A 24,497-nucleotide genomic window follows, 5' to 3' on the forward strand; every position below is an offset into this window, starting at 1 on the left:
GCTCTTGGCCTGTTACTGGGCTTTGGTGGAAACTGAATGTCTGACTATGGGACATCAAGTCACCATGTGACCTGAACTGCCTATCATGAACTGGGTGCTTTCTGACCCATCTAGCTATAAAGTGGGTCATGCACAGCAGCACTCCATCATCAAATGGAAGTGGTAAATAGGCGATCGGGCTCGAGCAGATCCTGAAGGCACAAGTACATTACATGAGGAAGTGGTTCAAATGCCCATGGTCTCCACTCCTGCCACCCTGCCTTCTCTCCCTCAGCCTGTACTGATGGCCTCACGGGGAGTTCCCTATGATCTGTTGACAGAGGAAGAGAAGACTAGGGCTTGGTTCACAGATGGTTCTGCATGATATGCAGGCACCACCCGAAAATGGACAGCTGCAGCACTACAGCCCCTTTCTAGAGCATCCATGAAGGACAGCGGTGAAGGGAAATCTTCCCAGTGGGCAGAACTTCAAGCAGTGCACCTGGTGTGCACTTTGCATGGAAGGAGAAATGGCCAGATGTGCAATTATATACTGATTCATGGGCCGTAGCCAATGGTTTGGCTGGATCATCAGGGACTTGGAAGAAGCATGATTGGAAAATTGGTGACAAAGAAATTTGGGGAAGAGGGATGTGGAAGGACCTCTCTGAGTGGTCAAAAATTGTGAAGATATTTGTATCCCATGTGAGTGCTCACCAACGGGTGACCTCAGCAGAGAAGAATTTTAATGATCAAGTGAACAGGATGACCCATTCTGTGGACACCACTCAGCCTCTTTCCCCAGCCACCCCTGTCATTGCCTAATGGGCCCATGAACAAAGTGGCCATGGTGGCAGGGATGGAGGTTACACATGGGCTCAGCAACATGGACTTCTACTCACCAAGGCTGACCTGGCTACGGCCACTGCTGAGTGCCCAGTTTGCCAGCAACAGAGACCAACACTGAGTCCTTGATATGGGACCATTTCTAGGGATGATCAGCCAGCTACCTGGAGGCAGGTTGATTATATTGGATCCCTTCCATCATGGAAAGGGCAGAGGTTTGTTCCCACTGGAATAGACACTTACTCCGGATATGGGTTTGCCTATCCTGCACGCAATGGTTCTGCCAAGACTACCATCTGTGGGTTCATGGAATACCTTATGCACCATCATGGTATTCCACACAGCATTGCCTCTGACCAAGGCACTCATTTTATGGCTAAAGAAGTGTGGCAGTGAGCTCATGCTTGTGGAATTCACTGGTCTTACCATGTTCTCCCCATCATCCTGAAGCAGCTGGATTGACAGAATGTTGGAATGGCCTTTTGAAGTAACGATTACAATGCCAACTAGGTGACAATACTTTGCATGGCTGGGACAAAGTTCTCCAGAAGGCCGTGTATGCTCTGAATCAGCGTCTAATATATGGTCCTGTTTCTCCCGTAGCCAGGATTCACGGGTCCAGGAATCAAGGTGTGGAAGTGGAAGTGGCACCACTCACCATCACCCCTAGTGATTAAGTAGCAAAACTTTTGCTTCCTGTTCCCACAACATTACGTTCTGCTGGCCTAGAGGTCTTAGTTCCAGAGGGAGGAACACTGCCACCAGGAGACACAACAACGATCCCATTAAACTGGAAGTTCAGATTCCCATCCGGACACTTTGGGCTCCTCCTACCTTGAAGTCAACAAGCTAAGAAGGGACTTACAGTGTTGGCTGGGGTGACTGACATGGACTGTCAAGATGAAATCAGTCTACTGCTCCACAATGGAGGTAAGGAAGAGTATGCATGGAATACAGGAGATCCATTAGGGCATCTCTTAGTATTACCATGCCCTGTGATTAAGGCCAATGGGAAACTACAACAGCCCAATCCAGGCAGGACTACAAATGGCCCAGATCCTTCAGGAATGAAGGTTTGGGTCATTCCACCAGGAAAAAAACCACGACCTGCTGAGGTGTTTCCTGAAGGCAAAGGGAATACAGAATGGGTAGTAGAAGAAGGCAGTCATCAATACCGGCTACAACCACGTGACCAGCTGCAGAAACAAGGGCTGTAATTGTCATGAGTATTTTTTCCTTGTTTTGTTAAAAACATGTTTGTGCATGTTTATACTTGTACTAAGAAAATATCTTCATTTTATTTCCTTTTTCCTTTAGCATGTGACATAAGATTTATAGACTTCAAATCAGCATTTAAGTATTGTTAACTTTATGTAATAGTATTTGGGTTGGGGACTGGTGTGTTTCAGGTTGTACAAAGAATAGCTGTATTATGTTAGGCATAATTATGACCTCATTATTGTCTTTATTTGAAGATTATGTATGATCTCAGGAGATGTGCATGGGTTCAAGTTGACAAGGGCGGACTTGTGATGGTTAATACTGAGTGTCAACTTGACTGGATTGAAGGATACAAAGTATTGATCCTGGGTGTGTCTGTCAGGGTGTTCTCAAAAGAGATTAACATTTGAGGCAGTGGGCTGGGGAAGGCAGACCCACCCTTAATCTGGAGGGCACCATCTAATCAGCTGCCAGGGAATATAAAGCAGAAGAAAAACGTGAAAAGGAGAGACTGGCCTAGCCTCCCAGCCTACGTCTTTCTCCCATGCTGGACACTTCCTGCCCTTGAACATTGGACTCCAAATTCTTCAGTTTTGAGACACAGACTGGCTCTCCTTGCTCCTCAAGTTTGCAGACAGCCTATTGTGGGACCTTGTGATTGTGTAAGTTAATCCTTAAAAAACTCCCCTTTATCTATATCTATGTCTATATCTCTATCTCTGTCTTTATCTCCTATTAGTTCTGTTCCTTTAGAGAACCCTGACTAATAAAACAATGAAAATATTTTCTATACCTTGTTCTCCATACAGTCCTTAACTTCCAATCAAATTTTAATGCTTCTCTTTTAAATACAAAGAGACAGCCAATAATCATGATAGTTGAGGAAAGTCTCTAGCATGAGACACAAAGACCATGACAAACACACCGAAAAAAGGAACTTGGAGGAGACGGATAAAAAGCAGGAAGCAGAAAGCAAATGTTAAGCAAAATCATAATTTTCTCAGAGAAATATGAGAAGATGTACAACTTTGAAACAAGAATAAGGTGAAAACAAACAACAACAACAACAAAAAGAGAAGCATTCAGAGAAAAAGAAAGTGATCCTGACAACTAAAATATGGGTGGCAGAAATGAAAATGGAGAGGAGAACCAAAAAGACTGACAAGGGAACCAGAGAGACCAGACTAGAAGGTGCAGCATCTGAACAATGGGAGGTCCAATAAGAGAGAATAGGCAATTACTAGACAACTTCTCAGAAGTGAACGTTATGAGTTTCTAGACTGAAAAGATTCACCAAGTACCCAGCATTTTTTTTTTTAAAGACCCAGACTAAGACAAATCAACAAGAAATTTCCAAATACCACATAGAGAATATTTCACATGTTTCCGGAGGGAAAGAAAACAGTTCATATACAGAGAATCAGGAATTACAATTGCATCAGACTTATCAACAGCATCCAGGTAGAAGATAATGTAAAAATACCTTCAAAACTCTTAAGGGACACAAGAAGATGCTGTTTGGCCACAGGAGCAAGACTGCTGGCCTCCAATCAGTCCTCTGGGCAGGCCTCTGAGACAATTACAGGGCTAAGGAACCAAGTAACCAGTGTGGCATTGGCTGTGCTAAAACCCAATGGCCCCAGGAAGAACCCTGTTGATGCTGGCTTGGAGCATGAGGCTTAAGGTTGAGGTTGAGGTTGAACAGGCCCCTGTGTAGAGGCTAAAGCAACTCCATCCTTGGATGCCCACCACCGTGTTGACTTCTGATTGACCCCAGTTCCTGGAAGGCTTCTAAGGTTTCTGTTATCTATTGTTCCTTATGTAAGAGAAACTACTTATTGGTAAATCCTGCCCTTAGCTCAGACAATCCTGCCCTTAGGCAGATTCACATAGGATTCTTGCCTTTTCCTATGACTGCCCTAGACATTCCTTCCTTACAGTATGTAAGCCCTGGGTCTGGGGGGTGATGGGTGGGAATCCACCATCTCGTCTCGCCACCACTTGAGACACAGGCATGGCTCCCATTCATAAGTCCCTATTAAATATTTCTCTCTGAGAAACTGGATTTGGCCTCTTCCTCGGCCACTCGGCTTCCTTGGACTCTGGGGTGGTTTGCATAGGCCTGCCAACCATGGAACACCCTGCCTTTCCCTAGGCCTGAACACAAATATTGAGAGTTTTCAATTCTTTACTTAGCCTCATGGTTCATAAACCCAGGCAATGAGGCATATGTCCACGGAGACAGAGATGAGCAGGCCCCAAGTGAAGCACCAGCTCAGACATGGAGGGGAAGACATGGGTTCTGCTGGGCACAGAGTGATTCCGCCCTCTATCAATACGGCCCACAGGTGCCTGCAGCCCGACCTTCCTGAATGGCACTGCCTTCTCTCCTATTTGGGTGCAAAGAGCAAGAAGAAGGGATCATAGAAGTTGCCCCTGGACTACAGGGTTAAGCCAAAATGTACATCTATTGACTAATGGAAGGATAATAACAATATTACATACTTTTAAAATGTGTGTGTACTTAAGAACTGATGTTATACAGAATATAACCGAACTATTACATAGTAAATTCTTATGTATACAAAAGCTGTGGGAGCTATACTTTGGTAAACTTTCTGATGGATTACATCTAAGTGGTAGCGGGTCAGGAATTTAACATTTGCTTGCAACTTTGCTGTGCTGACAGTCAAGGATACAAAGCCCAACCATTCTAAAGGGTTTGCAAGCTCTTACATTCGGAGCACTCAATTCTCAAAGGTGGTTTTGTGGTTGTTTATAACCTCAGACACAATCACCCTTTGCCCCCCCACCCATTTTCTCTTGCTCAGTATCTACACACATCACATCTTCACCTTCCAGTAAAAGTTCAAAGTACTACACAGCAATGACAGACACACTCCAAACTCACAGACGCTTTCATGAGTTAAGATTCTAGAGCCTGTTAGCAGGTTAGGATTTTAAAGAACAGTTTTAAAACTCTGTTTTGTGATGCCAGGGGCAAAATAATGCTCTCAAATACAGTGGTAGAACATATTCAATCTTTCATTCCTCAAATATCATCCTAACGTGTGCCAGTCATGGTTGTAGCATACAGTGGCTGTTCTAGGCACACAGTAGCTGCAGCAAACTGCTGGCCACACCCTTCCTGGGCACTTGACTCTATAGCCTCTAAATGCAAGCACCTATGACTCTCTGCAAATGATTTCTTTGGCCAGCTATTGAGCCAGAAATCCTGAAGAGTAGACCCCCTGGGAGCTGCCCTCTGCCCATGGTTGGCAGGAGGGGGTGATAAGGCCCACCTGCCTTGCCCCCTAGTCAGCACAGCTGAGTCTATCTGATGTCACCTCTCAGAGTTCCTCAGGGGGCAGTGGGCCTCAGTGGCCCACATTTATAACCTCCTCCATGACACACTCTTACCTGCAACTCCTGGTGAGGCAAGAGGTGGGACTTGATTCCAGAGGCAGGGCTTGGACATAGGACCAAACTGAGAACTAGCTAAAACAGGTCAGGGCAGATGCAGTTTTCCATAGGACACACCCACCAGCATGCCATGTCAGTTTACCGTTTCCATGACAACACCCAGACCTTTCCATGGCAATGACCGAATGGTCCTAAAGTTACCACCCTCATCCTAGAAGTATCTGCATAAACCACCCATTGATTTGCATATAGTTAAAGGTAGGTATAAATATGACTGCAGAACTGCCTCTGAGCTGCTACTCAAGGCACACAGCCTATGGAGCAGCCCTGATCTGCAAGGAGCAGCATCTCTGGCGCTGCTGTACACAGCTGCCTCCAGGAAAGCTGCTGCCTAACACCACCAGCTCACCCTTGAATTTTTGGGCAAATCCAAGAACCCTCCCAGCCTGAGCCCCAATTTTGGGGCTTGTCTGTCCTGCATCATCTGGCAACCAGCAAAGGGACAAGGACAGCAGAGACGGTGGCAATTGGCAGAGAGGCGAGACAGTGGAGACAGAGAGGCAGCAATTGGTGAGAGACAAGAGACAGCCGTTGGCAAGACAGCAAGAGAAGGTGAAACAGTCTGTGATTGAGGATGTAAGAGCCGTAACACTGAGGCAGTAACAACAAAGAGCTGCCAACACTACCGAGCTATAACCCTAACCAGTGCCTCTTCTCACAGCCATCATCTTTCCCTGGCAGATGGTGAAACTGAGTGGACAGCCACGTGTCCATAGTGCAGCTGCCTCGTGTGGGACCCACCGCTCCAACCAGCAGGCTTGGTGGGTTACTGGTCCCTGTGCCAGCCCCCTACACAGAAGCTGAGCACCCCCAAGCTGGGGAACCTGGAGAGACCTGAACCTGGGTCCCACGTGGAAGACCAGTTGGCGCCATTTTGTCTTCTGTTGGATGGGTGGGTGTCCCCTTTGCAACCTCCACCAATAATATCAGGTAAGCTAGGAAATAAAAGCCTTTGGCTAAGTGGTCAGTTCCCCACAGTTTAGGTACCTTGAAGCACATCCTTGCCACCCCTTTACCTGGTTCTTTCTCCTCTGACTCCATTTTATTGCTCCACTTCGCTTTCATTTTCAGTCCTAATATGTATGTCTTGTTTGGAGTCTTATGTTTGCTTTTGACTTTCTGTTAACTGTATTTGGGCAATCATTTAAGGCAGGAAACTTGGTTGTGAGAGGTCCCCTGTTGTGTTGACTCTGGGATACCAGAGTCACGTTGTTCTATGTTTTGTAACCTCGTCTTGGGTTCACCAGGTTGGCCGCCCCCTGGGTGCCCCAGGGTTTTTGGCACTGCTGTGCACTGCTGCTTTGGTGAGGGCATCCTCGTTGGCTGAAACACAGGCATTTTGGGTTCTCAGCATCGGTGTTATAGGCCACCCTCCAGATGCTCTGGGATTTTTAGCACTGACATTTCCTCTAGGATTGTGGGTTATACCCCTTTCACTAGGCCAATACTGATCTTGTCTTTTTCCACCCTGAAGTTAGGAGTATTATTTTCCTAATAGCCAGTTGCAGGCTCCTTCCTGTGTACTGTCTTATAACTCCCTTGCTTAAGCTGCTCTTGGTCAAAGGAATTGGGAGCTCCCAGGCTCCTGGCCTGGCAGTCAGCCACCTACAGTGGTAGACAAGTGGCCAGTCCAATAGTTTTTTCAGTGTCTCCACTACTGGATAGGTTCTCCAGCAAGTCAGAGCCTCTCAGGTCTCCCCTTGGGCAACGCTGTTTACCCCTTTCCCTTCCTCCATTTGTTTAGCCCCTCTCTCCACCCAACTCTGGATCTCTATGGAATTGAGGCTCAACATTCGACTGCCCATTTGCAGCTCATAATCCATTTTCATAACACCTTGCTATCTATATTTACACCTTTAAAGAACACGGGAATTTAAGAGGGAAAAGTAACTAGGCTTTTGCTAAACTTAGGCTACTTAAAACCCTCTGTAGAGATCCTTACTAGGCATGGGGACGACAAGGAGCATCCCAAGGGACTCGCCACTAGGGTGTCTTTTAAGCTATTGGAGCAAATTCAAATTTGGCTTAAAGAAAAAGAAACTCATTTCGTATTGCAACACCATTTGGGTTAAATACAAGTTAGATGACGAATATATCTGGCCTAAACATGGTTCTATATATTATAATGATATTTTAAGATTAGCCTTATTTTGTAAAAGAGAAGGAAAAGGGGAAGAAATCCCTTATGTACAGACTTTCATGGCTCTATACTGGATCACATTACTCCCAGGCATTAGAATGCCATGCATGAGGGAGCCCCAGCTCGCTGCTCCCCATAGAAAGTTTACAAGCCTCCCCAGAGTCTCTTCAGTCCCCCATTCCTGAGTGGGGGTTCTCACCAATTCTATGAAAGATTGCACCCCAATATCAACAGGCACCTTTCCCCCTTATCCAACTAGCCCTAGCCTATACCGTCCGCTGCCCAAGAAAATGAGCCCAACCAGTACACCAGGAGTGCGGCCCCATATCAGCCCCTAAAGTCAAGCCTGTGTCCGCTGTGGGAAGTAGCTGATGGAAATGAGGGAACGCTCAAAGAGTACATATGCCATTTTCTGTGTCTAATTGGACGTTATAAAAGGAAAGAATTGGCCAGTTTTCAGATAATCCAGAAAAGCTTATACAAGAGTTTGTTACGTTGACCATGTTCTTTAAATTGCCATGACTTACAAATATTGTCATCCGCTTGCTGTGCTGTGTGGGAAAAAAAAAGGAGAGGAAAAAGTGTGTGGTTAAGCCAGTCAATTATGACAAGGTGAAAGAAATAACTCAGGGAAAAGATGAAAATCCTGCTCAGTTTCAGGGTCATTTCGTTGAAGCACTCAGGAAATATACTAATGCAGACCCAGACACTCCAAAAGGGCAAGCTCTCCTGGGTACACATTTTATCATTTAATCTTCTCCTGACATTAGGAGGAATCTACAAAAAGCAACAATAGGACCTTCAAGTCCTACGAGACAATGCTTAAATATAGCCTTTAAAGTTTACAACAATACGGACAGGGCAAAATGGGAGTAAAAAGAAATAGCCAACAAGTACAATTGTTAAGCCCCCTTCCCCCTCAGGGTTACTCATCTTGAGAAAATGTTACAAAATTGGCATCTGGGATGCCTGGACAAGAGCCCCTGACTTGGCGAACCCTAGGCCAGACTCACTGTGCATACTATAAGCAAAAGGGCCCCTGGCAATGAGAATGTCCTAACTGCTCTGGTGAGGGAGAACAATAACAACAAAAAGCTTCCATCAATACTAGAGCTAACCTTCTTCTACTAGCCCCAGTGAGCTGTTTACTGTCCCAGAGGACAGCTTTCCATAGTGGCAGATAAGCAGCTGCCTGAACATTTTTCCTTGGTACTTCCACTGCTGGGTGTGTGCTCCAGTGGCTTGGGAACTCCAGAATCTCCTTTTGAGCAATGCAATTTGCTCCCTCCCCTTTTCAGTTGATGCTATGGGATTCCCTGTCCTGCCTCTTCCTGTTTTCCATACCTATCAGGACAAACAAAATTTGGCCAGGTAGATGGGTCCCAGTTCTGTAAACAACTCGAACCCAGTTGTCTTGTATAGGTTGTTTTATTTAATACGTTTCTGGGTATATGTACATGTATTGTGATATGTGTTGTGTTTAGCGTGCTATCAAATTGGCTTCTAGATAAAAGAACTCTCATTCAACAAATAAGACTAGTGAAAGCTTATTAGTTTGAAGAGAATCTTGTATCTTCTAAAATTTAACTTTAGGATTTTTACCTAGGTAAGTCACTGATGTTCATAGGCTTCAAAATGGTTAAAATGGCTTTAAATGGTGACTAGCTTTGCATGGTATCTTGCTTCTCGGTGATCTACATAAAACAGTTAAAAGTGAAATAATTAAATACACATAAATGGGATATGCTTAATGTGTGGTTTAAAATCAAAAAGGTAGAATGGTTCTCATCTATAGAATGACAATGTCTAGTGCGAAGTTCACAATTTCTTCCTTCCTAGGTTTAAATAAAATGTGCTGAAGAAATGTATTCTTTATCGAGAAAAATTTTTTTGTCTAATCCAGAAGTTATTAAATGGGAGGTTCAAAACACAAGTGAACCAGTGAGTAGAAAAGAGAGATGTAAAGAACATTATGAATAGAAAATGTATTTTTTGTTTGTTTTGCAAGGAAGGACATAAAGAAAGAGTAATTTTATATGTGGAGAAATCTTGTAAATTCCTATCCTAGAGTAAAATAACGGGTTATTTAAGAAAGAGGTAGTATAGAACATGTTAGGAAATTCAACCACGTTGTAGATGGTCTGTGTAAGTCATCTGCACAGTGTGGATGAATGTGGAGGTGGGCGGGCACTCACTGGCCCTTGAAGTCTTTTTGAGCAGTATGGAAGCCAAGAACTAGAAGCTAGGAAATGGGGTTGTAAAACTGATTTGTCTATGGATTTTATGTGTTGAGCTGCTGTGGTCTTGGCTTGTAGTAATTACCTATATGAACATTCCACCTCCCCTTTAGAATTTAGGACAGGTTCAAAAGGTCCTCCAATATAAAAATAAAATACTGTCCTTCCCCACAAAGGAAAAGATAGCTCTCCTGTTCAACCAGGAGATTAGTCTTGCTAAAACCTTAAAGACAAGGTAAAGACAAGGATCCCCCAAGAATCAATTACAACCAAAATGGAAGGGCCCTTATCAGGTATTGTTAAGTACCCCCACTGCTGTTAAACTTCAGGGGACACCTACTTGGGCACACAGATCCAGGATTAAACCTGTTTCTTATGAGTCACAGGCACAAAGGAAGGACACTGCAACCACAACCAATATCAGTAAAGCTTTGGAAGACCTCTGCTACCTATTTAAAATAATCAACACTCAGCCAGAAGAGGTAATGTAATGCTGTAGATGGGAATAGGAGCGTTAATCTTGCACTTCTTCCGGACTGTAGTACTTCTTTTCTATGGCTTTAACCAGCCACCTCCTGCTGGGAAACATCTCCTGTGGGCTTGTTGGATATAGAGGCCACTCTAAGACCCAATCAGATACCATGATGCCACTGTTAATTCTGTTTGCTCTTCTAATTAACTTAAGCCAGTGTGTATGTGGAGGGGGAGGGTGGACACAATTCTACAGTAAATATTTCAAAAATTGTAGTATCATAGAATCATCTTTACAGTTGCTAGATTTGTCATCAACACCCCCAGGATAGAGAGTTTCATCTTCTGACCTACCTGGAAAATCTCAGGACCATGTCCCCAGACTTCCTAATTAACCATAGCAATCCCAAAATACCCAAACCCCTACTTGTGAAGTGGAACTCTCCCCCACTTAGTGGATCCCACCTGAACTCTGCTGTTTCCCTGCCCTGACCACTATTATCTGAATCCGGGAAGTTCGGTATATCTCCAGTGCACTCATAACTCTAACTTCTGCATCCACTCTTGCATTAATGACACAAAAGTGGAAGCGTCTCTGCGGTGCTCTGATCCAACTCCAGTTGCCAAGTTTCCAAGACCACAGGGAGGTAAATGAGATGCCATTTGTAAGTGAAAAGACCATATATGGTACCTTCCCCTGGGTAGGAACACACAAAGGAAAAACAACTGCCTGATCTGGGAAGGTGATAGTATTACCCTCTTCTAGAAAACAAAGATTGTTCAACCACCACCACGAGAACAGGCGGAAAATATCTCTATAGACTCAACCTGGCAACGAAGCGTAAACATCACACTCGGCAGGGCTTCTGTTGGTGCCCCAGCTGGGCTCATTTTTGTTTGTGACCATGAATGGGAAGAAGTCACGCCCTATAACCACTCCAACTCCCTAAGGAGTCACTTCTTCTTTAAGGAATAGCTTTCCCTTGTATCTAAAAAACTTGGAACTGACATGAATGAATGTTAGCCACTCTTGCCCCTCCAGGGGTCACAATCTGTAACCCCTGGGACCCAAGAATACCAGAAATAAGTGAGCAATACAATTAATTCTGGCAGGAATCAGGGCGCCAATAGGACTAGCAGCACCCTGGGGTGGCTTTGCCTACCATGAGTTAACGCTAAAGAACTTGGCTCAAATCCTAGAACCCTTAGCCACCAACGGAGGTCAGGCATTAAAGAGAATTCAAGAGTTCCTTAGACCTGGCAAATGTAGTTGTCGATAACAGACTAGCATTGGATAATTTACTAGATGAACAAGGTAGAGTCTTGTGCAGTTATTAATAAAACCTGCTGCACATATGTTTACTCTGGACAGGTTGAGGTTAACATTCAAAAGCTCTATAAGCAAGCTAGCTAGTTACACAGAAATAATCAGGGCACTGACCCCAACTATATCTGGTCAACCATCAAAAGTGCCTTCCCAAGTCTCACCTATTTTTCGCCTCTTCTAGGACCTTTGACAACTGTCTTGTTACAATTTTTTGGTCCTTGCTTCTTTAACCTCTTAGTAAAGTTTGTATATTCTAGATTACCACAGTTCCAGAGACAATGCTGGCACAAGACTTCCAGCCCATCCTGTCCACTGACACGGAGAATGAAATCGTCCTGCCTCTGGGCCCCTTAGTTCAGGTATCCAGAGATTTTTACTCCTCCACTGCTAGGCAGGGCCTACGTCCATAAACTCAGCAGGAAGTAGTTACAGAAAACAGATCTCCGCCCTTCGGCAACCCCCTTAAGATTAAGGAGGAGTATCTAATCTCTGAAGGGGGAATGAGGTAGGAGGTGGGACTCAACTCTGGAAGCGGGGCTCAGGCACTCAGACCAAACTGAGCATTAGCTAAAACAGGTCCAGGGCAGATGCCAGTTTCCACAGGACACACCCACCTGTGCCAAGTCAGTTCACCGTGGCTCTGGCAACACCCAGAAGTTACCGCCCCTTTCCATGGCAACGACCCGACAACCCAGAAGTTACCACCCTGGCCCTGGAAATGTCTGCATTAACTGCCCCTTAATTTGCATATAATTAAAAGTGGGTACAAACAGGACTGCAGAACTGCCTCTGAGCTGCTACTCTGGGCACACAGCCTATGGCGCAGCCCTGCTCTGCAAGGAGCAGCACCTCTGTTGCTGCTGTGCGCGACTGGCCACTTCAATAAAAGTTGCTAACACCACTGGCTTGCCCTTGAGTTCTTTTCTAGGCAAAGCCAAGAACCCTCCTGGGCTATGCCTGAATCTTAGGGCTCGCCTGTCTTGCATCACTGGGATCATCTCCCAGTAAGCTAGCCACACTTACATCCATGCCTCAGGGCCATTTCCAGAGAAACCAGCCCAGGACACTGTTGAATAACACAATAGTCTCTGGGGCCTTCTCCAACCCACCACACACCGGGCACTGTCAGCTTGATTCTCCTTTTTAATTGCCTGTAAGCAGGTAGCATAATGTTTTCACATTCTTTGTAAGGCCTTTGTTCTACTAAAATCTAAACTCAGAGCACAATTTTAAACTAGATGAAAGAAGAGCTGCGCCTGAAGCACTACAAACACTTCCCCACCACACATGTGCACTCGCCCTGACACCCTCAATCCCCCTGACACCCTCACTCCTCATCCTGACACCCTCACTCCCTGTGACACCCTCACTCCTCACCCTGACACCCTCAATCCCCGACACCCTCACTCCTCACCCCGACACCCTCGCTCCTCACCCTGACACCCTCACTCCCCCCTGACACTCTCACTCCCCGACACCCTCACTCCCCGACACCCTCACTCCCCGGGACACCTTCACTCCTCACCCTGACACCCTCACTCCCCGACACCCTCACTCCTCACTCTGACACTCTCACTCCCCCCGACACCCTCAATCCCCCGGACACCCTCACTCCTCACCCTGATACCCTCACTCCCCTGACACCCTCACACCTCACCCTGACACCCTCACTCCCCCCGACACCCTCAATCCCCCAGACACCCTCACTCCTCACCCTGATACCCTCACTCCCCTGACACCCTCACACCTCATCCTGACACCCTCACACCTCACCCTGACACCCTCACTCCCCGACACCCTCACTCCCTGACACCCTCACTCCCCCGACACCCTCATCCTCATCCTGACACCCTCACTCCCCCGACACCCTCACTCCCCGGGACACCCTCACTCCCCCGATACCCTCACTCCTCACCCTGATACCCTCACTCCCCCGGACACCTTCACTCCTCACCCTGACACTCTCACTCCCCGACACCCTCACTCCTCACCCTGATACCCTCACTCCCCCTGACACCCTCAATCCCCCGGACACCCTCACTCCTCACCCTGATACCCTCACTCCCCTGACACCCTCACACCTCACCCTGACACCCTCACTCCCCCTGACACCCTCACTCCCTGACACCCTCACTCCGCCGACACCCTCATCCTCATCCTGACACCCTCACTCCCCCGACACCCTCACTCCCCCGACACCCTCACTCCCCCGACACCCTCACTCCTCACCCTGATACCCTCACTCCCCCGGACACCTTCACTCCTCACCCTGACACTCACTCCCCGACACCCTCACTCCCCCTGACACCCTCACTCCTTACCCTGACACCCTCACTCCCCCTGACACCTTCACTCCTCACCCTGACACTCTCACTCCCCGACACCCTCACTCCCCCTGACACCCTCACTCCTCACCCTGACACTCTCACTCCCCCGGACACCCTCACTCCTCATCCTGACACCCTCAATCCCCCTGACACCCTCACTCCTCACCCTGACACTCTCACTTCCCCCGATACCCTCACTCCCCCAACACCCTCCCTCCTCACCCTGACACCCTCACTCCCCCAACACCCTCCCTCCTCACCCTGACACCCTCACACCTCACCCTGACACCTTCACTCCCCGACACCCTCACTTCTCCCACTGACACCCTCACTACTCCCCCTGACACCCTCACTTCCCCACTCTCACTCCCCGAAAATCTCATTCCCCCTAATACCCTCACTCGTCACCCTGACACCCTCACTCCACCTGACACTCTCACACCTCACTCTGACACCTTCACTCCCCCTAACACCCTCACTCACCCTGACACCCTCACTCCTCACCCCAACACCCTCACTTCCCCAGACACCCTCACTCCCCGACACCCTCACACCCCACCGACACCTTCACTCCCCTACACCCTCACTGCTCCCACTGACACCCTCACTCCTCACCCTGACACCCTCACTGCTCCCACTGACACCCTCACTCCCCCTGACAATCTCACTCCCCCTAATACCCTAACTCCTCACCCTGACACCTTCACTCCCCCAACACCCTCACTCACCCTGACACCCTCACTCCTCACCCTGACACCCTCACTCCTCACTGTGAACACCCTCACTCCCCCCGACACCCTCCCCCCTCACCCTGACACCCTCACACCCCTGACACCCTCACTCCTCACTCTGGACATCCTCACTCCTCACCCTGACACCCTTACTCCTCCTGACACCCTTACTCCTCCTGACACCCTCCCTCCTCACCCTGACACCTTCACTACCCCTGACACCCTCACTCCTCACCCTGACACCCTCACTCCCCCTGACACCCTGACTCTGGACACCCTCACTCCCCCAACACCCTCACTCCTCACCCTGGACACTCTCACTCCTCACCCTGACACCCTCACTCCCCCTGACACCCTGACCCTGGACACCCTCACTCCTCACCCTGACACCCTCACTCCTCACCCTGGACACCCTTACTCCTCACCCTGACACCATCACTCACCCTGACACCTTCAGTCCTCACCCTGATACCCTCACTCACCCTGGACACCCTCACTCCCTCTGACACCCTCCCTCACCCTGGACTCCCTCACTCCCTCCGACACCCTCCCTCACCCTGGACTCCCTCACTCCCTCCGACACCCTCCCTCGCCCTGGACTCCCTCACTCCTTCTGACACCCTCCCTCACCCTGGACTCCCTCACTCCCTCTGACACCCTCCCTCACCCTGGACACCCTCAAGTCACCTGCCTGGCTGCAGGCTGGAACACGCTTTCCCTAACTTCTCAAGGCTCAATCCTTCTCCTCATGCCAATCTCAGTTCAAACTGCACCTCCTCAGAGAGTTCGTCCCCAACCCCCCTTATAAAGCAGGATTCTTTTACCCATACCCCTTCCCACATTGCACTGTCTCACAGCACTCCTCTAAAAGTCTGTTTACTTCTTTAACAATCTATCTTCCTTACAAGAAGAGAGGTTCTGTAAAAGCCAAGACTATCTTTGTCTAGCTGACTGTTGCATACCAGGGCTTAGACCAAGGCCCTGACATGTAGTAGGTGCTTAATAAATATGTTTTGAGGCAAGGTCTTGCTCTGTTGCACAGGCTGGAGTGCAGTGGCACAATCATAATTCATTGCAGCCTTGAACTCCTGAGCTCCAGTGATCCTCCTGCCTCAGCCTCCTGAGTAGCTGGGACTACAGGCATGCACCACAAAGCCTGGCTAATTAAAAAAGAAAAGAATTGTATAAATGGGGACTTGCTGTGTTGCCTAGGCTGATCTTGAACCCCTGTCCTCAAGCAATCCTCCCACCTTGGCCTTCCAAAGTGCTGGGATTACAGGCATGAAGCCACCACACCCAGCCAATGTGCTGAAGAAAGAAAGAAAAACATGCTCATCCTTTGAGTCGGGTTCAAATTTTTTCTCCTCTTTAATCCCTAGTCGCTCCAGTTATAAGTGATTTTTAACTCTTCTCACACTTTAATGCATCTGGCAAGAAGATCCACGTGGTGTTAGAAACAAGACAGGACCTTAAGGATGGGGGGAATCAGCAGGTGTCAGCGTGCCCTGTGTGCTCAGGGCAGCTGTTTCCACTGGACATTCCCCCTTTGCCTCTCTGGGCAGTGACTCCCAGGCCAGTCGACCTGCTGTGTCGAGTAACCAGGATTTCTCAGTCTTGGCATGGTTGCCATTTTGGACCAGATTGTTATTTCTTGTGGGCGCTGCCCTGTGCAGCAAAGAATGCTGAACAGCACTTCCAGTCTCCACCCACAGGATGCCAGTAGCACCCTCTAAGTTGTGAGAACTCAAAATGTCTCCAGAGGATGCCAGATGTCCCCCGGGTGGGGGGGGCACCATCACCCCGCTTTGAGATCCATGGAGCCAGGTGTTTGCCACCATGGGGTAAAGCTCCACTCCCACCCCCCTTAGGAGGGCTAGGAGGCAGCGTCGTGGGGCCACAGAAGGCCTGGCTTTGCAATCAGAGGACAGGATGCACATTCCTTCAAGACACAGACTCAGATTGTTAGGCATCTAGTTCTCGGGGTTTCTGTTGTTGTTGCTGTTCCGTTTTGTCTGTCTTCCCTCCTTTGTTTACTAGCAGCCGGGAATTTGCCACTTTTTCTAAACGAAGATTTATGGAACACTTACCATGCGGCTGACGCTGTGCAAGGCTAAGGTTCTAATACATCTCAGCTCACTTAACTCTCTCAACACTATAAATGCACACTGTTTTATCTTGACCCTTTATTGGGAAGGCGATAGAGAGGTAGGAGGGCAAACACCTTGTGTCCCAAGGGTGTTACTGGTGGAATAACATCGCCCCCCACACCCTAGTTTCTAATTTGCTGTAGGCTGCGACGCTGTGGGGCAAGGCTCAGAGTCCTGTTGAAATTAGGAATAAGTGTGCTGTGAGGGAAGGGCTGCCTTATTTTAGAACACAGATTTTCCGAATATCTATTTTGACAGGTTCGATCCTCTCCTCCCCTTCCTGCCTTCTTTCTGCCGATTTTCAATGTCTTGATGGTGTCCCACCTAAGTGGCCTTTACAGATATGAGCTGTGAGGCACTGGGGATGCAGGCAGATGTCCTCCAGCCCAAGACTGCCTAATTTAATGGGATTTCTGCATTCTGGAACAAGCCTCCATTTTCCCCAAGCAGGATTACTCCAGAGAGCAAAACACAGCCCAATAGTATCACATTTCCTTTCTGCTTTAGCAAAAATAACCACTGTCTCATTCAAGGGAAAAGGCCGCCAAACAAATTTGTTACGGGAACCATTTGTAACAACTTCTACTTTGCACTGCCTTGGAGCAAGCACACTTTGTACAGAAGGGTTTGCAGTTACGTGGGCAGCAAGGTAACCACTGATCATTACAGGAAGCTTCAGAAACTGGGACCAGTGTAGGAGAATGGGATATCTGTCCAAACTAAGAATAAAAAGAATGACACTTGTATTTTGTATGTCTTTTTCACTTTGTCTTTCTCATAATTTATTTTTCTTGATATTTGCACCTTGCAGCCCTGTGATAGACTGGAAATCTCAAAAACACACGTTCAGCACCAAGATTTTGAGCAGTACCACCTCAGAATGAGATCCCTAGAGAAAACTGATGTTTTCCACTTGCCCAACACAAGCAGCTTTTGGAACACAATCTGTTTGACATGGAGATTTTCTAGATGGGCAAAGAGAAGGAAACAACCTAGGAACAGTATTTAGGAAGATGAAAGAACACAGCCTTTCTGCACAGGAAACCGCTGAGCAGAGAACCTGGCCTCTGCAGTGGGCTCCAAATAGAGTCCAATGGCTGGGGCCAGCCTGGCTGCTTAGAGACTCAAGGGATACAATAAAATGCAGATTCTCAGGTCCTAGTGCAGAGAGTCTCACCCAGTAAGTCTGGACTGCATATGGGAATCTGTATTTCTAGGCTCTTCTGCAAGGCATTCCTGGTCTTTCCAGGAACCATAGGCAGCTGGTTTGGGGAAAGAAGCAACGACTCCAAGTGTGACCTGTGAGCTGGCAGGGCCACCCTCAGCTCTGCTCCCAGCCACTGAATCAAATTCTGCATTTTAACAGAACCCCAGGTGATGCACCGACACAAAGCTGAAGCAGATTGGTCTAGGGGCAAAAAATTAGAGCTATGGAGATTCTCTCAAATGAAATAGATGATACCATTGACCGTTAGAGCTTCTAGAAGGAATCTCAGGTCACTTGTTCCAATTCCCTGATTTACAGATGAGGAAACAGGCTTAGACAGGTCAAATGACTTCTCTCCAATACCCAACATTTGGCAAGTAGCAGATCTGGGACTAGTACCCAAAGCACCTAGCTCTCCAATCACTGCACAAACCACACAATTCTGTCTACTTGCCAGTGGCTTTTCTCATTCGAAAAAAGCTTAGGAATTTCCCCAGGAAGCAGCACAATGTAATGGGAAGGGCTCTGGATGCCTCTCCAGGGCTTCTGGAATCCATGCCCACCTCCACCAAGAAGCCGCTTTCCTGCCAGCTACAGGTGCTCACCTGAAAAGTAAGCCAGACCATACTAACCCTGGCATTGCTGGTACCTGGAAAACTTTCTGATTCAATGCTTTCCACCTCCTACTACCCCTCACCACCCCCATGGCGCGAAATCCTGAGGGGCTGCTTTAGAAGTTATTGTCTTTGGCTGCTGGCGGGGGTTTGCACAGCTGGCACACTGCACCAGTCTCCTGCCTGCTGCCAACGAGGTCACTTCCCAAGCACTGGCTTTGGAGAAGCTGGGACTCTGCAGTGGGAAAATGACGCTGCCCTTAGCAGGACAGGTGTAAATTCTCCCCCTGCCACTTTCAGCCTAGTGTGAAACGGATGGAGTATGCATTCCCACTTCCCTTTATGGTTCCCTGGAATGATGGAGCTGCCTCCGGCATCGCCACATTACTCTTTAGACAGTCTCTTTGTCTTCATGCAATGGCAGCACTGAGGCTGTGTATTTCTAAGTGCAGGTATGTAATTGCCATATAATAAAAATCTGAAAACATCCCACCCGGGACCTGTGCTGGACAGCAAGCATTAGCACAAAACAAACCCACTCATTTCACTTCCCTTATGGGGTTAATGTCAACACTCCCAGAGTATTCTTTCTTCTTTTGAGAATTCTAAGAGCAAAAAAGTGACCACTTTTTTATTGAGCAGCAATAGTCAAATATCAAAATAGTACACCTAGGCCAAGAGAGGATGAAGGGGAGCCAGGCCAGGAAAGTCACCCAGAAGAGGTGACACTCTCTTCCTCAGGTTCCATCAGAAACATGTTTACACCCAGGGAAGTTATAGAAGGGATGCCAGGCTGCCCACCTGCCTCACAGGTATGCCCTGTTGTCCAGGTAGTATCTGTTACCTTAACATACAATGAGCCCCAGTGTCTCACCAAGGCCGGGCAAACAGGGTGACCTGGAGGAGGGATCCGTGACACACAGCAAGGGACCCAAGGACAGGCAGAGGCCCACAGTCAGTCATAGAAGCCTCAGGTCACCCAGAGAGGGGCCTCGCTCACCAGCAGGCAGGACCACCACCCCATTCCTGCTATACCCAGTGGGGGGGTGGGGCAAGAGTCAGTAGCCCACTAACCCCCCACCTCTGCTCCAGCATAGGCAGACCCTGAATTCAGGGACCAAAGGCTTGACCTACTCTAGTCTATGAATGAGATGTTACATAAATCCCAAGGCATGTTGTCAGATACCAGGAGAAGGAGAAAAACCCCACCTTTAAATTCCTCCTCCTCCACCCCTGGGAGCGATGCAGCTACGTACCACCACCACCAAAGAATAGCCACTTGGCCGGGCGTGGTGGCTCAGGCCTGTAATCCCAGAACTTTGGGAGGCAAGGTGGGCGGATCACGAGGTCAAGAGATCAAGACCATTCTGGCCAACATGGTGAAACCCCATCTCTACTAAAAGCACAAAAATTAGCAGGGTGTGGTGGTATGCACCTGTAGTCCCAGCTACTTAGGAGGCTGAGGCAGGAGAATCGCTTGAACCCAGGAGGCGGAGGTTGTAGTGAGCTGAGATCGCGCCACTGCACTCCAGCCTGGCGGCAGAGCGAGACTCGGTCTCAACAACAACAACAAAAAAAAGCCGCTCATCACAACAGCTAGCTTTATCCTTTTGGGATCATTCCAGGAGGAAAAGGGAAAAATGGGCAGCCAAGAGGAGGTGGAGCCAACTTACCTACAACAAGGAGATCACACAAGGAGATCAGGGATAAGTATGACGGGAAGTATGGGGGGAAGCGCCTATTTCATATTAAATATATCCTGATTGATAAGGGGGTTGCCTTACAACGTCGTTAAAACACAAAATACTCAAGCTTTCTACATCCAGCAACGTAAGTGTTTATTACTAATAGGTATTTAAATATCATTGATCTAATCTTGCACACATTAGATTTCTCTCATATTATACATTAATTTCAGCAATTCTAGAATTAGTGCAACATGACATGGGACATTTTAAACTCTTTTTTTCGAGATGTATCTTGTTCTGACACCCAGGCTGGTGTGCACTGACATGATCTCAGCTCACTGCAACCTCTGCCTCCCGGGTTCAAGCAATTCTCCTGCCTCAGCCTCCCAAGTGGATGGGACTACAGGCATAAGTCACCACACTCGGCTAATTTTCATATTTTTAGTAGAGACGGGGTTTCACCATGTTGACCAGGCTGGTCTCAAACTCCTGACCTCAGGTGATCCGCCCGCCTCAGCCTTCCAAAGTGCTGGGATTACAGGCATGAGCCACCGTGCCCGGCCTGATGTTTTAAATTTTTAAGCAACTACTCTCCAGCAGGAAAAATAATACAGAAGTACAGAAGGGAAGCAGACACCCTCCCCTCTTCCTTCTCCCACCCTAAGCCCCAGGGCACTTTCTTGCCACAGGCTTCATATTAATACAGCACGAAAGTCATCATTTGTTTATTTCCTGTGATAAAAATTACACTTGAATCCCAAGTTGAAATTATTAACAATTAAAAGGTGAGGCAGAATCAAAGAAAAAAAAATCCATAGAATGAAAAACTTAGAATGAACTTGTTGTGGATTAAATCATGTTCCCCAAAAGATATGCTGAAGACGTAACTCCGGTACCTGTGAACTTGACCTTACTCAGAAAGTGGGTCTATGCAGATGTGATCAAGTAAAGATGAGGTCAGGTTAGAGGAGGGCAGGCCCTAATCTAATGACGGTCTCCTTATAAGAGAGGAATCTGGACACAGAAACTTACAAGGAGGGGAGAGATTGGAGTGATGCGGCCAAGGGCCTAAAAATGCCAGCAGCCATCAGACACTAAGAAGAGAGAAGGAAGGATCCTCCCCCAGAGCCGCCAGAGGGACAGTGTTTCTGCTGACACCTTGCTTTTTGAACTCTGGCCTGCAGAATTGTGAGAACAAGTTTCTATAGTTTTGAGACCAGGATATTAATGCAGAAATTAGAAGATTATCCACAGTTGAGGAAAGGGAAGCTGAGGGAGGTTACACACTTGCCCATGGTCACAGGTGTGACCCTACAGTGTTCAGGACCTGTAATCAGGCCAAGATGCTTCTTGTCAAACCACATTATCTCCAGAAGCATGAAAATGGTTCTTCTTAAATGTTACTATAACTAAAACACTGCACCTAAGGAGGAACCGCAGTGAAGTGCAAAGACTTTGAGCTAGGCAGACCCAGATTGACAGCTCCGCCCTGCTTTGCCTTCACTAGTGTGGCCCTGGACAAATTACTCTGCCTCTCCAAGCCTCGGTTACCCCGTCTGAAAATTAAGTCACATTATTGTGCACATTTTCCAGGATGTTGCAAGGATGAAACGAGGTGAGCCACGCAAAGGGCTTCACATGCCCTTTGAGTGCCCAACACTCCATCAGCAAGAAATTAAGGTCAGCTCTTGATCTTATAAACTATTTCTCGGACTCCTGTCCCTCCTTATTGTTTCAAGCTGATTTCTTGGCTCACCTTTCCCAGTCCTCTGTAATACAGTCTTTGATGAATTCTTTCTCTAAAGCCCAGGAGCTGCCACTTCTCACTCGAAGGAGCTAGTGGCAAACTGGCTTTGACTTTCTTATTCTTTCATCCTCAGTAATTGTTTTTTCTCATTGTTTTTAATAGTTTACCATTTCAGGTGGCACCATCAGAGTTCTTCTTGCTGGGATTACCTTCTTGTTTTCAGCCTCAACTACAGTCAGCTTCATTTGGGGAGCCTAGATGGCTTCTTCTGAAGAACACAAACTCTTATTGCCATATGCTCGATCCATATTTTCAATGCAAGTCTTCCAAATAATTGTGTACGACGAGGCTGATAATCAAGTGAGCGCACCATGATTAAAATAAGATTCGTCAAAATAATTAGGTGGCCCTTTACATTCAAGTGTTCAGGTATGAGAATAGTTTTGCTGTCTGCTTTACCCATCTTAGTGGAGATGACAGAAAATCTTTCAGAAAAAAAAATCCCAAAGGCTTTTTTTGAAGCTACTACAAGGTATATGGCTGCACACCTTTTCCTGTCTTCAGCTGGAGTTATTGTGTTCGCATGAAAGTCTCTTTTTTAATAATGGAAATTGCTGTAATTATAATCACTTTAGAATAGTGTTATTATTATTAATAAGACCAAATTGCATGGTTCAAGCAGATGCTGGTTCAAAGAACTGTTCGAAAGTTCTACAGTTCGGAAGAACCCACATAATGGGATCAGCCACAAACCTGGCAGTCATCTCCATGCCAACGTGGCCTTTCCTGCCAGCACCCGGGCCTTGCCTTGCAGCTCTCACGCGGGCTTCTGGGCACATGCCTGTGACTCCTCACAGAGTCACTGGGCAAACAATGGACCTCCAGTTACTGATTAAAGCCTTCTGGGAACAAGCACACTTCCAACAGTTGACTTTCCCATAGAAGAGGGGAAGCTGGAGAGCTCTGGTTCCTGTTGAACCTCTCCTCTCAAGGCCTCTCCCATGCACACCTGGATCCAGCCCTTCATTCTGTTGCTCATTCAGCAGTACTGAAGGAAGGAGGAGATGGGGGAACAGCAGGCAGTTCCAGAGGGTCCAGTTGCAGTCACACATTAAGTTCCTAACACCTTGGGGTGTAAGTTCAGGGCTTTCTGGCTGGAAAGGGTAGTTTGAGGCCAAAACCAAAGAGATCAGGAGGCATGAAGGGAAGGAAGTCATTATCTGCCTGGTGGTTCAGAACTTGGCTTCTGAAGTTCAGTTCCCTGGCTTCCATTTTTGGCCCTCCCTCTTTCTTGTCCTGTTGCCCTGGAAAGTTGTTCAGTCTCTCCAAGCTTCAGTTTTCCCATCCCCAAATGCATATAAGAACACCAAGGGGTGGTGGGTGGTGGGTGGGGATTCTGGGGAAAGCACACCTACAGCGCATAGCGCAGGGCTTGTCCCGTACCGAGCTTTCAGACATTGTCTATGACTATTACTTAATTCTTGAAAAATTCTTGGTTATTTATTGCTTGAATTTACAATTCCATTTTTCTCTCCACCTAAGCAATTTTTATTTTAGGCTTCAGAGAATCAGCAGAGAATAAATGCATGACTCCTGGCCATTAATAGAGCAGGAAAGCTCACTCCAGGTTCAGAAGTCACCTCACTGCTGTCCCCTCTAGCTGGCTGCTGACACCCTGCTGGTGGTCAGAGACATTTCAAGGCAACACAGGCTGGCACTGAATCCTAATGCAGTAGTCAGTAAAGCCTGAGTTTACCGTAGGCATTTGGAAAGATTTTGCTATAAAGCAGCTTATCGCTAAATCAAGCCAGGAGGGAGGTACAGGATATTTCATTCCCCATCACTTGTAAAAATTAAATCTGTCTCTGTAGAAGCAGCCCTCCCTGGAAACATGCTAATGTGAGAAGTAATCTTGAACCAACTACTGCCTGGGCTATAGTGAAGACAAGAGCCTAGGTACTCAATACATTTCTGTTAATTAAATTAATTAAACCTCATCATTTTAAAGTAAAGGTCATTGAATTAATTAACAGGCAAGCTATTATTTATAAAAGCTTTTTTATTTTTTTGATTGCCAAAGTTAAGTATTTTTTAGTCGTTCTTCAGGCTTCTTCCTTTCCCCTTTCCTCCGGAGGGAGGGTTTCAGGCCTTCTTTTATTATAGCCCTCAGACCACCCAAATTTACTTTTAGTAGAGAGAATTCCCTTGCATCAAAGCACACATCTCAAATGGGGAGTCTTTCAAGGCCTGTTCCAAAAGATTCTCTGTAGGTCACAGAAGAGGTTCTTCCTCAATAGCTTATGATATTTACAAGGTTCTCAGCACCAGGCAC

General features: G+C 47.3%; 1 protein-coding gene and 1 long non-coding RNA gene across 3 annotated transcripts in view; one reads left to right on the forward strand and one right to left on the reverse strand.

The window, feature by feature from the left end:
* Positions 1-24,497, reverse strand: part of BACE2 (beta-secretase 2) — a 115,755-nt gene that overhangs the window by 89,156 nt on the left and 2,102 nt on the right. The window lies entirely within an intron of this gene.
* Positions 6,334-12,938, forward strand: LOC126950704 (uncharacterized). Its single transcript, XR_007724264.1, has 2 exons — positions 6,334-11,362; positions 11,420-12,938. It is a non-coding gene; the product is annotated as an uncharacterized LOC126950704 (long non-coding RNA).

The sequence above is a fragment of the Macaca thibetana genome, chromosome 3 (assembly GCF_024542745.1).
Source record: "Macaca thibetana thibetana isolate TM-01 chromosome 3, ASM2454274v1, whole genome shotgun sequence".
NCBI classification, from domain to species: Eukaryota; Metazoa; Chordata; class Mammalia; order Primates; family Cercopithecidae; genus Macaca; species Macaca thibetana.